This window comes from Carassius auratus, chromosome 36, assembly GCF_003368295.1.
Source record: "Carassius auratus strain Wakin chromosome 36, ASM336829v1, whole genome shotgun sequence".
Taxonomy (NCBI): domain Eukaryota; kingdom Metazoa; phylum Chordata; class Actinopteri; order Cypriniformes; family Cyprinidae; genus Carassius; species Carassius auratus.
Genome location: NC_039278.1, coordinates 3,608,820 through 3,625,679, shown reverse-complemented (window position 1 = coordinate 3,625,679; position 16,860 = coordinate 3,608,820). Strand labels below are relative to the sequence as shown.

The window sequence follows — 16,860 nt, the reverse complement described above, 5'->3', positions numbered from 1 at the left end:
CTTTTCCAGGTCTCAACAAGCAAACCGGTGTGAGGATGAGAACAAGCTTGTCAGAAAATCGTTAAAAATCGGCAGATAGATAAGGAGGGTGGAGTCGGGTCTAAATCTCTCCTGACAACACAAACAGTAAAAGCCTCATGTTAAACCTGGTGCTACGATGTTGACCTTTTTCAAAGACGCCATCAAAACCGATCGCTTTTGAGTTCAGATGTGCACCTGCTTTTGCATGTGAAACATTTCTGCAATTAATGCTATTAATGCTGCTTTTGCATGTGTAAAACTAATGTTAAGTGAAAGGGACTCTTTGCCGGCTGAATTGTGTGTCGTTTGAGTCTTTTTATGTGTTTTACTGTGTGCATTTGGTTGAAGAGCAAGAAAGCAAAACAGTTTAGGAAAGCAAGTGACTTTCATTTTACAGCCTCACCTCCCACGAGCTCAGCAGAACAGTGGGACGCTTGGCAAAGAGTCGCAGTGAGTCCACACTCTCCCATTTCTCTATTAAACAGGACAAACTTGTGCTCCTGCAGGTTTTGCTTTCAAATTCTCCATCTCATTACGAACCTCTGCCTGGTATCTCATTTTTATCACAGTTTGGATCATAATTAACTCTGTATTACTTCAATCTTCCTCTCAAACCTCTAATATATATATATATATATATATATATATATATATATATATATATATATATATATATATATATATATATATATATATATATATTCTAGTTCAAGATTACAACTCACATGGAGTGAAAAGTGGAAAGATTATGTTTTTTTACTTGACTTGCCTGGCCGATATGTAAAAAAAAAAAAGAAAAGAAAAATAGAACCTTTCAGTTGTCAAATTTCAAGTAATTACTTAATGATTCTGAAATAAAGAGTGTACAGGGTGTACAGGGAAAAATAAGGATTCGAATCTAGTATCTCGCATGGCTCTAGTTTGTTTGTGTGATGACTTTGTGATCTCTTTCTGAGCTGTTAGGCTCAAGGCTCTGGAGAAGAAAGCCATGAGAGATTGTCTCTGGATCGTTAGCCTCATTTACATGTGTTAGCTAACACTTTGAGACGCAGCTGTCCCTCCACTAGATTAACTCATTTGACCCCCTACCCCCCACTTCTTAAACTTTAAAGAAGGTTGACAGGCTGATTGTCAGTTCTAGATATTTCATTCAAAACCTTAGCTATGTTTCCATCCAAAGTTGCGAATTTAACTTATAAATGAGCAGAAATGGAACATCGCATTAAAACATTTGCCACCCCATAAAGCTATCCCTGGATCTGCTCGTCTGCTATCAACAAGAGGAACGTCTGTACTTCCTCAACAGACAACAAAACAGCCATTTTTTGGTTGTTAAAAAAGGTGCGCTCGTTCAAAACATTTGTGTTCTATGCTTCGCTGGCTGTGCTGATTTAAATATTGCGTTTCTTTTGTGTTTGTCTGGCAAGTTCAGTGACGCAGGTAGTGACCATTCTCTCCGTGATCAGCAGAGTTTACACTTCACGTCACGCTAAAAAAAGGACTAGGTACTGTACCCAGTCGAAAAACCCCCAAAAGTGAACTGTACTGATCCGTACCGTGTCGTACCATGCAGTGGAAAAGAGCCATGAGAAAACTAGGAAAAGCCACTGAATATTATAATTTTCATATGTAATAAATTACTTGTGCTTCAGAGAGAGCAGATGTAACAGAATAAATGTGGTCATTGCTTTTAGAGGTGGATGCCTGCTATTTGGAAACACAGTCACGTAAGACCGTAATTATACAGAAATACTTTGATGACAAATTATACTCAGGCATTTCAGAATGACCAAAACAACTTCTAGATGCTGTGAACAAGATCATTCCATTGGTTAGTTAAGTGATCCTGTCTCATAGCGCAAAGTCACATGACTTTTTAAATGCGCATGGTGGAATTTATTCGGTAAATGTGTTTGCATCGGTAGTTTATACACATTTTTTTCTTACTGGATAAAATGTTTATCCTACTCAGTTGTGCGCGTACATTTTTTATGCACATTTTTAGAATGTATGCACATCTTTGCATTTCCATCCAGTTGTTGTTTATGCGATGATTCAAAATGCGCATAACAATAGGTGGATGGAAACATAGGCACTGAAAAGGCCAAATGAAATTACATGTGTTTGTCATGTGACTGTGGCAATGTCACTTCCATGAAGCACCAAAAAAAAAAAAAAAAACTTTACCCAAGTCAAAATACACAAATATTTGATTGTATGCATTTTTCAATAGATTTAACAAATATGTTGTTTATATAGAAATAATCAAAACATTTTAACATATTTACATTTCACACCTTTTGAAAAATTTGTAATTCACAATGTTTCAATGGAATTGAAGTTCCTTCCCTCATTACAGTTTTGTACCCTTTTATTATTATTATTATTATTATTATTATTATTATTATTATTATTATTATTATTATTATTATTATTATTAAACAGTGATAATAATTACCATGGTGAATTTAGAAGTATTCCAATTAAACTTTGTTGCCACAGATTAGCATTGTTAGCTAATAGCGATAAATAAATCTCATATTCTTTACTCCCTGTCAGTGGTTAAAAAAAAATCACATTTGACTGTCTATTGTGTTCTTTTATTATATATATATATATTATCTTGGAATCCAGACACTTAGCACTAGCTATACTTGTAGGTTTGTGAAGTGGCTTTAATGTCTTTATTTTGAAGCTAGTTAGCAGATCAGAGAATGTGATGCAACAGATACGGCGGTTGTGTTTTTCACACAGGTTAAAGCGGCACATTAGCACAGTAGTCAGACAGACACAGCTTGGAGTGACTGAAGAGTTTGTGTGCTATATTAGCCTGACTGAACCGTGTCTTACCGCCTTGTGCTCCTTCAGTCCTTCAAGCCCACGCGTAACGCTGCGCTGGCAACAATCATGCAGAGAATGCGTGACATAATATGACACCATGTTTTCTTGCCATTTTCTTTTCTTCTTGCTTATAGTGTAATAAATGCATGATTGGATTGGGAACAGCAGTTTGCTGGAGAGCCCGAAGCTTGATTTCGTTTTTTTTAAATTTACCAGTTGTGAATGTCTTGAGGAAAGGTTTGGAAACTGTGACGAAATGGTATCTCAACCTCATTCTGTTTATTTACAATTCGAGTGTAACAGATTCACTGCCACATAGATGCCATGTTGTCTATCTCATGTACTTCAAAAGGATTTTTTTTCTTTCTCAGATACAGAGCACAAACATCTTGACAGTAATAACAGACCATATGTAATAATGTTGGACATTCAACACAATATCGTTGCACAATGATGCAATCTAAACAATGATATTCCTTAGAAATGAGTAGGGATGCATCGGAAAACAGCTGCATTCAGTTGCAGACGAAAGTATGCTGGCACTAGGATCTGACATTGATGAGTTTGATGTCTTCTTACTTTTCCTACAGCATTTCATGCGATCCCCAAATGGCTGGTGGGACAGGAATGCTTTTGGGAGACACGTCACATAAGTGACCCGCGTCCAGGGAAACAACCTCCCTACAATGGACTCCGAACCTGTCCAGAAATCAAAGCCTTTATTGTCCTGAGGAATCTTCCCGATATAAATAGATCACCGGCATTTCTGCTGTCTTCTGCCACCCACAGAAAGGCTGCAGATACGGAAAATTCGTTTTTATATATCTAGCCTCTTTATTCATGTTCTTTCAGCTCTGGTATGTTGTGAAGGTCTCTGCCATTCAGTGTAATTTTCCACAATCTGAGTCCAGAGGAGGATATCATGAGCACACTCGGGGGTGACAGCACAACTGTCTGAAAGCAGGGATCAATTCAGGAAGCCTGCTTCACAGAGAGGTCAAAAATAACAAGTAGCGTTTGCCTCTGATCAAGGCGTAGGTTTAGATTTTAATAAGAGCTGAACATACAGTATGCAAATGATGCCATTCAATTATTTATGCATCGTTCACGCAGACTTAGTCTTGCTTCGTGTGTTTGCACCCGTTGCATGAATATATCTTTGTTTTAGTCCTTCGGTGAAACGTAACCGATGATGTTACTACAACAGAGGGGGGTTTTAGAGTTCTTGAAGAAATAACAATACATCATATTAAAGTGATTACATGAAAATGTAAAAACAAACCTAAAAAAAAGCTTTGGAATTTTTAAATGATGTTATATGCATATTTAGATTGTATTTATTTCAAAAACAGTGTTTAACTCCCTATACCCTTATATAACATTATATTTTGCAAATAGACTTAAATATATGTTATGTTACACTTTTAAGACTTTTTCATGTTTTTGAAAAGTCTTTTACATTCTTCAAGACTGCCTTTATTTGATCAGAAATAAACTGAGAACAGTAATATTTGGATATTACAATTTAAATAACTATTTTCTATTGCAATTTGAATTGAATGAATTGAATTGAATAATTATATATATATATATATATATATATATATATATATATATATATATATATATATATATTTATTTTTTTATTTTTTTATTTTTTTATTTATTTTACGATTGTTTGATAAAATGTTCAAAAGAACAACATTTATATAAAATAGAAAACTTTATATATTTTTACTGTCACTTTTGATCAGTCTAGTGTGTCCTTGCTGAATAAAAGTATTAAATCCTTAAAAATAGTAATAATAATAATAATAATAATAATAATAATCTTACTGACCCCAAACTTTTGAACACCAGTGTTTAATTAATACTTAATAAGCTCTGTTCAGAAACCTATTGAGCTGCCTATGCATAGTTTCCATAGCAGAGCATTCCTAAACGCTATTATGATGCTCCGTTTCATTAGGATTCTGCCTATATAGTGCAGCACAGAAGGTTTTGGAGAAGAGCAATAGTCCTTAGTTTTCATATTTAGCTCTAAATCCATTGTGTTGTTCACATTTACAAATATTTCATTTCACTGAGGCACTTACAAAAAAAAAAAAAAAAAGAACAAAAAAAAAAACATGAAGGGACAGCTAGAGCTCTAAGAACATGAGCTCCTAAAATGTTATTGAGGACAGGAAACCATTTGGTGCAACAGAATGAATTAAGCCAAAGCAATACAAGATTATCCAATTATAAGACTAATATGGCTTTAGCAAAGGTAATTGCTTTGATGGGGCTTGTGATTCGCTGGACAGAAAGTCCAAAAGGAAAACTGACTGCACTACAAAAGGCTTCTTCTTTCCTTATATATTCTGTGCCATAATCCATGAATCACATTAAACTCTGTGAATGAAAGCCCACGCACACGGACACATAAACACACACATGCACACACACAAGATGTTTCTACACTTCAGCTGGGCATGTTTTCCTTTCTCTTAATTGCAGTAAAGTAACCAGACACACCACTGGAGGTTGGTGAAGCAAACACTGAGCAGATCTTATCAGTATACAACAGAAGAGGCCCCTGCGATGACGGGGGGCCGCTCGGCTGGGCCAGGGGCTCGCAGAACTACACTCACAATAATGTGTCGGATGCGCTTCGTTCAGCCAAGAATACAAGACAAAACAGCGCTGTCCATAACGGGAGCTAATAAGAAAAATAAGAAAAATGCCTATTTATTATAAATGCAACGCTTTTGACTGATTTACTGCATTGTGTAACTTTTAAAATTAATATTTAAATAGTTTAAACAGCTCAAAACAAAACAGTATGAAATCTTTATTTTATTGTAAAAAAAATGTGTGTACATACAGTGTGTGTAAAAATTAAATGTTAGTAATAAAATTAAAAATAATGATAACATACAGTTATTTCTATTATATTATACCTACACCTCAAATATTTGAAATAGCTCATTGAAAAAAGAGCTAGTATAATTATTAAAAACTACTCGTTTTTAATTGTTAAGTAACATTAGTGTGTGTGTGTGTGTGTGTGTGTGTGTGTGTGTTCTTCCCACAATGTAGAATTTATCTATATTAATTTTTAATGATAACATTAGTATTGCTCAAAAGTTTCACATTAATATTTTCAAGGTTTTAAATGCAGTATTATATGCCAAATATCCTCTGAGGAATATATATATATATATATATATATATATATATATATATATATATATATATATATATATATATATATATATATATATATATTTATTTATTTTTTTATTTTTTTTTTACACAAATTCAGTTGGATATCTGTAACTTTCTTGGCTCTTGTGTGTGGTGCGAGACAAGCCGATCCACCACTGTTTGTGTTAACCAGGGCGAAATTCACACCAGACATGTGTGAGTTATGCAAATGCCATCAGGAAGTGTTTGACACTTCGCAGTTTTGTGGCGATCAGAGCCATTTCAGCAGGTGCGACAAACCAAAGATATCAAAACTGCCATGTGGATGAAATACACTTTAAATAATTATTCAAACCTGATTGATGGGTGGTTACTTTATACACAAATTGTATCTTTAGCATTATAAAAATGTGCATTTAAAAAAATATATATATATATATATCTTACACTATACATCGGCTCAGTCTTGACTCATCATTTTATGCAATGCTTGCAATACAAGCTGTGACCTGTGTTCCCTCTTTATGCAGTTTCCATTAGAAATGCATTGTGGTAATTGTAGTCAGCCTGACAATAAAGGAACTCAGCTTATATCGTCTGCCGCTTAACCCTGCGCTTCCCAGTCAGAGCTGCGGCCTGGCACTGCTACACACACTCAAGACACACACTCTGTCTCCCTTTCTGCATCATTTCCTGTCCTTTGTACCCTTGTCTCTGAGGATAAAAATCCTATATGTATCAGAAGAAGACATAACAATTCCAACAAGACCGAATTTCAACATGATTTCAAAATGAATCCCGTAGATGTTATTGAGTTCTTTTCCCTAAAGGTAATGGCTTAGTCTGCCATTATGTGTTTTTTATTTCAGTGAGGAAAAAATGTTGGGTAGGACTTGATTTAATCCACTGAAACTTCATTGGACCATGAAAAGTGGGCGTTCAACATCAGAATGGAGCCAGAGCTGAATGCAAATTTGCAACGAACACAAACTCAGATCTTTTGAGGAGGCTTTTTATTTATTTATATTTTCTTTTTTTTTTGACTGGGACATGAAGGCTAAGGGTCATATTATTATTTGTTTTTACTACCATAACATTTATTACATTAACATCAATCGCATTAATTGCTTGTTAATTATTGGCAAAATTCTAGAAGGGTGCAATAACAGCATACTGATTTTTTTTTTTTTTTTTTTTTTTTCTTTTTTAGCTTTGATAGCTTTTTGGATGCAACCTTGGTAACATAAATAAATAGTCATTGCTGATGTGAAACAAGTTCAAGGTATCTGCAGGTTTATTATTATTATTATTATTATTGTTTTTATCAAATATAAGGCTTTTTATATCCTTTTTAATATGTGCAAAAAAATTTATGAATATCGCACGTCCAATACAATCTCAACAGAAATAATATCTCATGATATGTTTTTTCATGTTTTACTCAATATGTGTATTAATCATATTACTCCTATTACCATAATATATTACTCATATTAATAAAAAAGTTTACCGTCAGTAATCTATATTTAAAAATTTGTTTGAATTCATTTTGACTTTGAATTGTGAGGAGGACTCAGATTTACTTTCAGTCCGTAGTTAAATGAAAATCCCTGATTGCATTCAGCAGATGATTTGTATTGTATTCATATGTCAGGCAAAGTACGAAAAAAAAAAGAAAAAGAAAAGAAAAGTAAAGGGAAAAAAAAGAAAACAAGGATCTCTAAACATGAATCCAGTTTGTTCTGGCAGTAAATATTGCAGCTGTCATTTCTCAGCCTAGCGTGGCTGATGCATTGCGTTAAATGAGCACACACAACACAACGCTGCTGACAGGCTGCATCTGAGCCAGAACGGCCAGGTGAGGGGTGTCAGAGCGACACACACTTGAAACTGTTTGAATTGGGCACATCAGCACCAGAGTAAAGAGTAATGACTGCTACCTTAAAGTAATTAACTTCGCTCTGCAACCTGACTGTTTGTCTGGATTAAAGTCTCCACTCATTATGTGTCATCTTACGCAATGTAGCCGACGACCTCCTTTGGAAAATCAATGGAGGCGGAGCTGTCAGATGTCACTCGCAGACAGATTATCCAATCAGTGGAGACCCTTGGCCTCACAAAGGTCTCACACTGTAATAAACTCCTAATCTGTGCATGGAAATTCAGATGAATGCATGGAAGCAACAGCACTGATTCAGTGGTAATAAAGAGCTCTCTAGCTTGCTCTGTTTTGAAGAGCCTGAAAGTGCTGATCCAGAAACACTATCCTCTTCCTGAGCTTAATCAGTACAAGACGTGGAGATCGGCCAACGGTGGTCAGCAAGTCAATCAAAGCTGAAATCCCATGGCCTCGTTTGTCTAAAACATCACTGCACTGTCCTCACAGAATTACAGACAACTACGTAATAAAATCATCATAATAATATGCATGCACATGTGAATATATATTATTTAATTATACTTATTGAAACTGTTTTGGTGTTTTTATAAATCTACTCAGGTTTTGTCAGGTAACGTAAAACGTGCTTTTTCCATTTTTATTGTACGATGTGGCATTATTATTTAATATGAGCGTATCAACCTGCACTACACAAGGTTACACACAACAAAAGTCGTTTTTATGGATCATATCAGGTAGAATTAACTCCTTTAGTTGAACTTTGCAAAATGTTCAGGACCAAAAGACTACGTTTGGGTCTCTTTAACATTCTTTACACCAACAATCAAACCTTTTCGCTTTCATTCTCATATATATTTCCAGCGGAATCAGTGCCTGGTGAAGTTTCTGACCTTTTTTTGGAAAGCACTATTATCTACTAAAAGAGGGAAGGAGATTTAGAAACACACTGCTTCTGATTATGCTCTCATGCCCTGATAAACTGTCACATGAACAGCAGAAGATAAGTCTGACCTCTGACCCCGGAATGCTTTTAGGAAACTTCCTGTTGACCCCAGATTAGATTAGTTATCCGAGCATTAGTGGAATCAGGAAATGTCTGATCTGTTACTCTGTTTCATTTCATGATAATAAATGCACACTACCAGTCAAAGTTTTGAACACTTTGCTGAAATTAGACTTACATGTGAACTTCATCATTTTATTTATTCATTTATTTATTGGATTATTTAAAACAAAGGAATAAGTGTTCAGCAAACATGGAAACTCCTTCAATATTGTTTCATTACTGGTTGAGCTGTAATCTAGACAAAGAGTGGCTACTTCAGAGAAGCTAAAATATTAGCTTAATATTTCTTAATAAACGTTTTGGTCACTATCCACCATTCAAAAATGTCAGAATGAATTATTAAATACATTTAAAGATCACTATTACTATTTTACAAAACAATACAACATAAAGTAGCAGTAAGTTTAATTGTAAATCGTTATTAGTATTATAGTAAAAAGTAAATATTTATTTCTACTAATTAATAATAATAATAATTAAAGATTAATAAATAATTAGTGAAACTAAATTTCAAAAAAAAAAAAAAATAAAGTTTGCAATTCCATAATCATTGACATTTTGAAAAGTTTTTTATGTACATGACTTAACAAAAGAAGGATTAGACTTCTGAAATTACAGGTGTGTCTTCTTGAAAACGGCCCTTTCAAGTGTGCTTCCTATAAACCAGGCACGACACGACCCTTCTCCTGACACCTGACGTCTAACAGATCTCGCTCTTTGCTCACAGATACTGTTTACCCTGTACCTGGGCTCCTACCTTCTCCTATCTGATGAGAAATTGAATTTTTTATTCATTCATTTTTTTATTTAGTTTTTTAATAGCAGTTCTGATATAGATAACTCATGCCCCCTGTGTATATATCAAACGAAATATGTGTAGTTCTGATTTTGAAAATGAAATAACATGAATCATGCTGTGGACCTCATTTACATTTAAATAAAAATAAACACAGCAGAGCATAAGATAAACACTTAAATGGATGGAATCCACGATAACAAAATATTCCTTTCCACATTGGAAATATATATATATATATATATATATATATATATATATATATATATATATATATATATATATATTACAACAGTTGTGTTTCTATATCTTATAGTTATATAAAGTATATAATTTTCAAAAGTATTTCTGAAAAAATATTATATTATATTATATTATATTATTATACATTTTTATTCACACTGGTATTTAAATGTGCAAAAGTGATCAGAAACATGCTGTGAATTTCCACCAGTTGGCAGTGATTTTATTTGTTTTGTTCAATTTCATTGGGTTATTCTTAATCTTAGTCTTAGTCTAATTCTATTTTACAATGCAGAATTACAAGCAGAACCATATTTTCTATGAATATTATCATCATCATTATTTAAAACTCTTTTATTTAGTTTGTTTGTTTAGACCAGATCCCTCTGATCGCTGTCTGAACACACTCTGGAGTCTGGGTGTGTGCTGCCCACAGTCTGCAGCTGATTAAAATGGCAGCCTGTGTATAAAGTCTGCCGTCCCACTGTCACACAAACCTTTCGCAAGCAGAAACAAACGCTTTGACAAAATGGCAGAGAAGACGCCCCTTGTCTTCGGCTGATTACTGATCGTAAAATCAAAACCACTGTAAAATGCAGGTATTTGACCCACCATAGGCAGTTGAGCACTTTACATAAAACTCCCAGTGTAACAGGGCTGTTCATTCCCTGCAAATTGCCGAGCGGTTATCAGCACAGCAGGATGCTCTGTAAACACACAACCGAATCAAAAACAGCGAAAGAAATCACCTGATTTGAAATTCTTGCACAAGTGAATGTGTTTTTGATTTCTTGCGCTTAGTAACCAAAGCATATGGCCTTGTATCCTGCGTGACAGTGTCTCTAAATAACAGCATTGCCTTCGAAGCCAACGTTAGTGATGAAGTGGATTGCTTTTGTCAAAGTCTTCAAGCTCATTATTATCAGTAGCATTTTTAATAGCATCAAATCACTGCTCTATACACTATTCAGAAACTATACTTCCATAGACATGTTACATGACGTTGTAATTGTTGTATTTCAATAAGTCCAATTATTTGATTCGCCTAAGCAAACGCTCTCCTGTTCAGAGAACAATGCCTGTCAGTGACATTACACTGTTGTGCAAAACACACGCCACAGAATACTAGGTATTATTCTATGTATTATTCCACAATTTGGCTTGTTCATTATTTAGGGCTCAACTGTAATTTAAAAACGCTGATGAACTGTTAAAATTCTTGTATTTTATACATTTTACTGTTCGTACTATGCCAAATGCTCTCTACATGTGTCCGAGACTCACCACATCGAAATCGGCGCACTGGGCCACAAATCATATTTTTCAAGATCGCGAAAAAATGAATCAATAAATTAAAAATGCTGAATTTTATACCAGAAGAGACTATATAAGCACAATAATAAGGAGCCAAAAAAAGTGGAAGAGAACAAAGAACTCCCAAAGCAAAGCTATCGCTGACTAAATTAAATAAAAAACAACGGTAATCAATTTACATATACGCTCTAAAACTGAGATTTTTAAAGCTGACTTAAAAAAAAAATCATATTATATTTAGAAGACAACGTCTGCACTATTAAGATGAAGTGCTTTACATCAAACGAACTCTCATAAACATAACGCAGAATGTGTGTGGAGGTGTTATGCCATCCATGCATCCCTGCTTTACTGGACATGCAGAAAAACACAATGTTTCTACACTGAGTGAAAATACCTAAGCAAGTTCTCCGGTGGACCTCATAATCCTGCTCGTGTTTGGCTATTTTCATTTCTCTGATGCAGGAAGGGGGCCAGAAAGCAACAGAGCCAAGGAAAATATTCCTTTGAAATGAAAAGGATGGGATAGTGTTTTCACACACAAACACAAAGACGAGGAGAAATGAACTGCAAGCCCTGGTTCCCCTCTCGCCCCTCCTGTTCTCCGGGCCTTCGCTCCAGCTAATAGAGCACAGGGCTCAAATAGAGCTCAGGCCACTTTGAAATGCTAATGGAGCGGCTTCAAACAGGGGCCATTCACATTTATACACATTCAAAACATTTTTTTGGTCAAAGAATGTCTATTTAAAGCACAAACGGTGACATGCAAGAATCCAGAGCAAAAACCACACGCCATATGGTGAAACTCAACTCTGCATCTACACCTAAAGTCCTGTTTCTGAGAAATTATTGTGCACTTCGAAACCATATTGGGTGTTTGAAATAATATCAAATATAAGTCTATTTTAGTAAGTGCACAATTGTTAGTTATATTGTGAATACTATATTACAAGATTTTTTTCTGTGTTATTAATGTAACAATGGAAGCATGCCATTAGCATAACTCTAATATCTTAGACGAACCAGAATAAAACACAAATCAAATATAAAATACAGCTCTCATCAATATAAACCGCATTTGTAGGTGCAGACCGCTCTGATTCAGGTGACTCGATATGTTTCGCAGTTTTTTAGCATCCCTAACGTCATGCAACGCATTTCAAACAACACCACGCTCACACAGCGACTCCTATTACTGCCTCTTATGCACTGGAGCGATGTTTACCCGAAAACAACTGTGATTTGCTCAGTGCTTTGGTAACATTTCAAATTACAGTGTCCAGCTACAAATAGTATATGCTATTATTTTTAATTACTACAGTTATAACAATGATAACGTGTAATTATCAGTACCGCAAATAATTATAATGCATTAATTACATTATTACTACCATGTAATTACAATGTAATATGCATACGAATGCAAAATTTTGCATTAGGTTTTCTTCACCACAGCAGTTTTAGAGCATGTTTGGGCAAAGAAGTGCCACCGACCGGATTCTGCTCATCTCACTGTTGGCACCAGGGGCCTGGGCGCGGATTAATTATGAATGTGGGGTTAAAGAATCTAATTTAACAGAGGCTGCTCACAAGTGTCCGATGTTACATTTAGAGAAAGTCAGGTTCAGATGATTTAAACCACTCTGGGTTCTTCCAGTCCCCTAGTTAGCACTCGATCGCTGCTGCCTGTGCACCCTGAACCATTCTTTTCACATCAATCATCCTGAGGAGTTAAAAACGACCAAAAAGAGCCTGAAATCGCTTTTAATTATAGACACAAGACCTCAATTTAACAACCCGAGTCAAGCTTTAGTGAGTTCAACAGTTGATGTAGGTCACCACATGCTTGTTGGAGGAAGCAAAAAGGCAATGACAATAAATTAAAGTCTGCAGACTTCACCGACACCTTTAAAGAATTTCCATTGGACTGAAATATCTCCATGGGATTTATTTGAAGACTCCTCATTCCCACACTAATAGTTTCCATTCAAAGAGATTGAGAAAGAAATAGCATAAGACAAAGAGAGAAATGGCAGCCAACCAAATCAATCCACATCTGGTTCTGTTTTGATTAACCATTTCTCAATTAGCCATGGTCCCCCTTTCCATCATTTTAATTACTCTGAACAGAGCAGTTTTGTTCATTTACAGTCATCTAACTGGAGCTCAACTCTTTCATACTTTCTTTGTTTTTTTTTTCTCATACAAGTTATGAAATGTAATACATATTTAATATGCAAACTTCAGTCCACCGTTATTATATTCGCTCTTTCATTATCTTAACATCAAGCATTAACCTGATATTTATGTTCTCATTAATACTTTTGAACGAAAAGTTTGAGTTACCAACTCAGATTTGTTGGAGCAACAGGATTTACCTGCATGAAAGCGCATCGTGATGGTTAACTAAAGCTTCTTACCTTGTGTGACTGCGCGGACAGTTGAAGAAAAATCAGACGGAAAGTGAATTAATCAGTTGAGGTCTTTGAACAGCAGCAGCGCGTCTCAGCGCACAACGCACACATCCTCCGCTCATGCGAGCGCTTTTCTCGGCGCGAGCGCTCACATTCCCGCTGAGCCGCGCTCAGTGCTGCGCTCCGCCGCGTCGGGATGAAGAGATGCGGGTACAGTGAAAGAGTCCGTCCTTCTGGAGGAGAGAGAGAGAGGACGCGGACCCCTTTGCAAGGCAACTAATAAGAAAAAAGAGCAAAAAAAAAAAAAAAAAAAAAAAGGAAACGCGAGGAAAGATAAACAAATAAAAGCAGTCCTCTTGATTTTTGTCAGTCCTTTGCGCCGCTTCTTCAGGTTTGTTGAGTCCCGTTCCAGCCGGAGAGACAGCGGCCCGCGGCTGAGGGACTTCTCTCTGCGCGAGCCGAGCTCAGATGTGAGAGACGGGCTGCGTTCAAAACCTGGAACCGGATTCCTTCATCGCGCGGATACGGAGTCAGTGGGGAAATGATCGCATACACATATTATCACGAGTACAACTTGAGCAATGGCTGCCGTGGAAGACGATTACGCAGAGCTGAGGAGGAAAGTCAAGTAGATTATTTGTTTTGTATATACAACTTTTGACCAGTTTCCATTGGATTTGCATTGCTGCGTGCCCTTCAATGGGGCACACTAGAGAAAGATTCCCTCATGCTGTGGGCAGACTGGCCTGCTCAGCCAATGACTGCTCATGTTTTCTCACTGTAATTCTAGCTAGCATCAAAAAGGAAAAGTTCAGATTTTTCTCTTTTCTCTCTCTCTCTCTCTCCTCGACTTGGCCTCAATCAGAAAGAGCGACTGTAGCCATGTATGCTGCAACCGGAGCAGGGGTCCACAGAACAAAGGTGCATGCATGCCATTTTCAACAATGCACTTACCATTATTTGATTTGTTGATCGTCCTCACAGTCAGTGACCCTGAAATGCAGTGCACATCCTAGAACGGTTAAAGAACGAGTTGTTAAGGCCATGTAAGGAGAAGCATGCAATTGGAACACATCCCCCACTTACACCTGGATTTAATAAAGCTTCGGAGCATTATTTCAGTCAAATACAGTAACTCTAAGGGCACATTTCTCTCTTTCACTCATACAGCAGGTGAGCTTCACAGCATAAGAGCGCGTACTTATATTTTCATATGCATAACTTTACATAGTAATAAATCCATTTGGGGGGACAAAAGAGAAAACAGATGTGGTGAAGGTCATACTGATGTTTGTTCTGATGTTTATGCATTATTTTTGTAAAACTAAAACCACATGTTTTGTATTCTTGCAGCCAAAGAAAGGCAATGCCGTTTAGTAAAATCACATATGCACAAATACACACTCACTCACATGCGCACTGCATCACATCAGTTCAGTTACAAACCACTGATTTTATCTATTTAAATATGCTAGGGTTGTCTCCTCAAACGAAAAAACAAAATAAAAATAATTAATTTCGCTGTATTACATTTATTTCAGTGGGAAGTACTTCAGAACAAACTCTTAAAATAAAGAATATAAACCTGGAGAATCAATAGATTCAGCAAATGTGAAAATACAGTTACAATTCATATATATGTATTAAATAAATATATCTGAATCACAAAACTGTATATAAGAGAAAATATATGAGAATAATAGGAAAGCAAAGCTCATAGTGTAATGTGTTTCTTTGCTTGTTTAAGTGAATGTGTGCAGCCGAGATCCTGTAACAGATTTGTGTCATTTTTATATGAATACGAATTCAGATGAAGTGTGGTGTATTGTAATAGGATTGACATAATGACAAATAACACTTGTTGGTCTATTCAGGATGGAACTGTATTAATTCGAGTTGCTCTTTATGATATGCAGCGCAGCAGATTGTAGCTCAAATAAAGGATTAGTGCAGGTATTAGATGTGTAACACTCTCCCAATCCTGATAATCAGAAAATGTGCAGCTTTTCTCTTCTGCGCTGTTTTTGCTAGGTCACATCAAACCAAAAAAATTAAAAACAAAAATAAAAATGATCAACCAGCACACACACACACACACATATATATATATATATATATATATGTGTGTGTGTGTGTGTGTGTGTGTGTGTGTGTGTGTGTGCGTGTGTGTGTGTGTGATACTTGAAATGATTATAAATATTATTTTATGACCTTAAATACGCCATGATTTTTCCAAGAAATGTTCCTGGATCAACATCTTTCGATGATCCTAGATTGTCCAAAAATATAGCCTTAACCCACACTTAAGAAAGGAAAATACATTTACCAATATATTTCTTAAAATATATTGTGATATATTGTAATATATTATTTTCCCTTTTTGTTTTCTAATACAGTATATTACTTATTTGAATACATTTAATTATATATTGATGATACATATATTATATAATATATTGCAAAATATACAAATGATTGCCGCTTTCAATATATTGCAATATATTGGAAAAAATAAATATTAAATCCCATATATAAGAATATATGCCTAATATATTACATGATATATTTTTGTTTCATAAACGCAATCCCTACCCCTAAACCTAACATTACCCAAAATGTTTTCCTAAAACCAGTGGGAAATGATAGCTGATTAACAAGGGTGTAGAAGAACCAAAAATCTCTGCTTGTAAGCCTAAAAACAGATATTTCCGGAAAAGTTGTATCTCAATTCTGATTGGTTGATTGGAATGTTGTTCCAGGATCAACAAGGATGTTAATCCAGGAACATGTTGTACTTAAATCACGCTCGCTGTTGTTTTGAAGCATTCTGATTTTAATAAATGTTTATGGGTATGAAATTTAAAATGTATAAGATTGCTTGGATAAGAATATGTCTTCTCATTGTAGTTCTCCCATTAGAAAGAAAAATAACAAATGAGATCACTTTTACAACTCACTTGTTTCTTTTAGACTGTGAGATTTAAATGGAGAAAAAAAATAGACTTTTTACTTTAAAAACAATAAAAAGGTTAAAAAAATTAAAACCCAGTAATCATGTCTCCTTCATAAAACCTCA

General features: G+C 35.3%; 1 protein-coding gene across 29 annotated transcripts in view; it reads right to left on the bottom strand.

Moving 5' to 3' along the window:
• The window catches only part of adgrl2a (adhesion G protein-coupled receptor L2a), a 97,171-nt gene extending 82,606 nt beyond the window's left edge, over window positions 1-14,565 (bottom strand). For 13 of the 29 annotated variants that reach the window (XR_003277466.1, XR_003277467.1, XM_026220876.1 and 10 more), the window contains exon 1: window positions 13,791-14,565. The gene's annotated coding sequence lies outside the window, so the exon portion shown is untranslated. The remainder of the gene's footprint in view (window positions 1-13,790) is intronic. The other 16 variants (XM_026220864.1, XM_026220867.1, XM_026220865.1 and 13 more) reach the window with 6 other exon arrangements.
• Window positions 14,566-16,860: the final 2,295 nt, after the last annotated feature.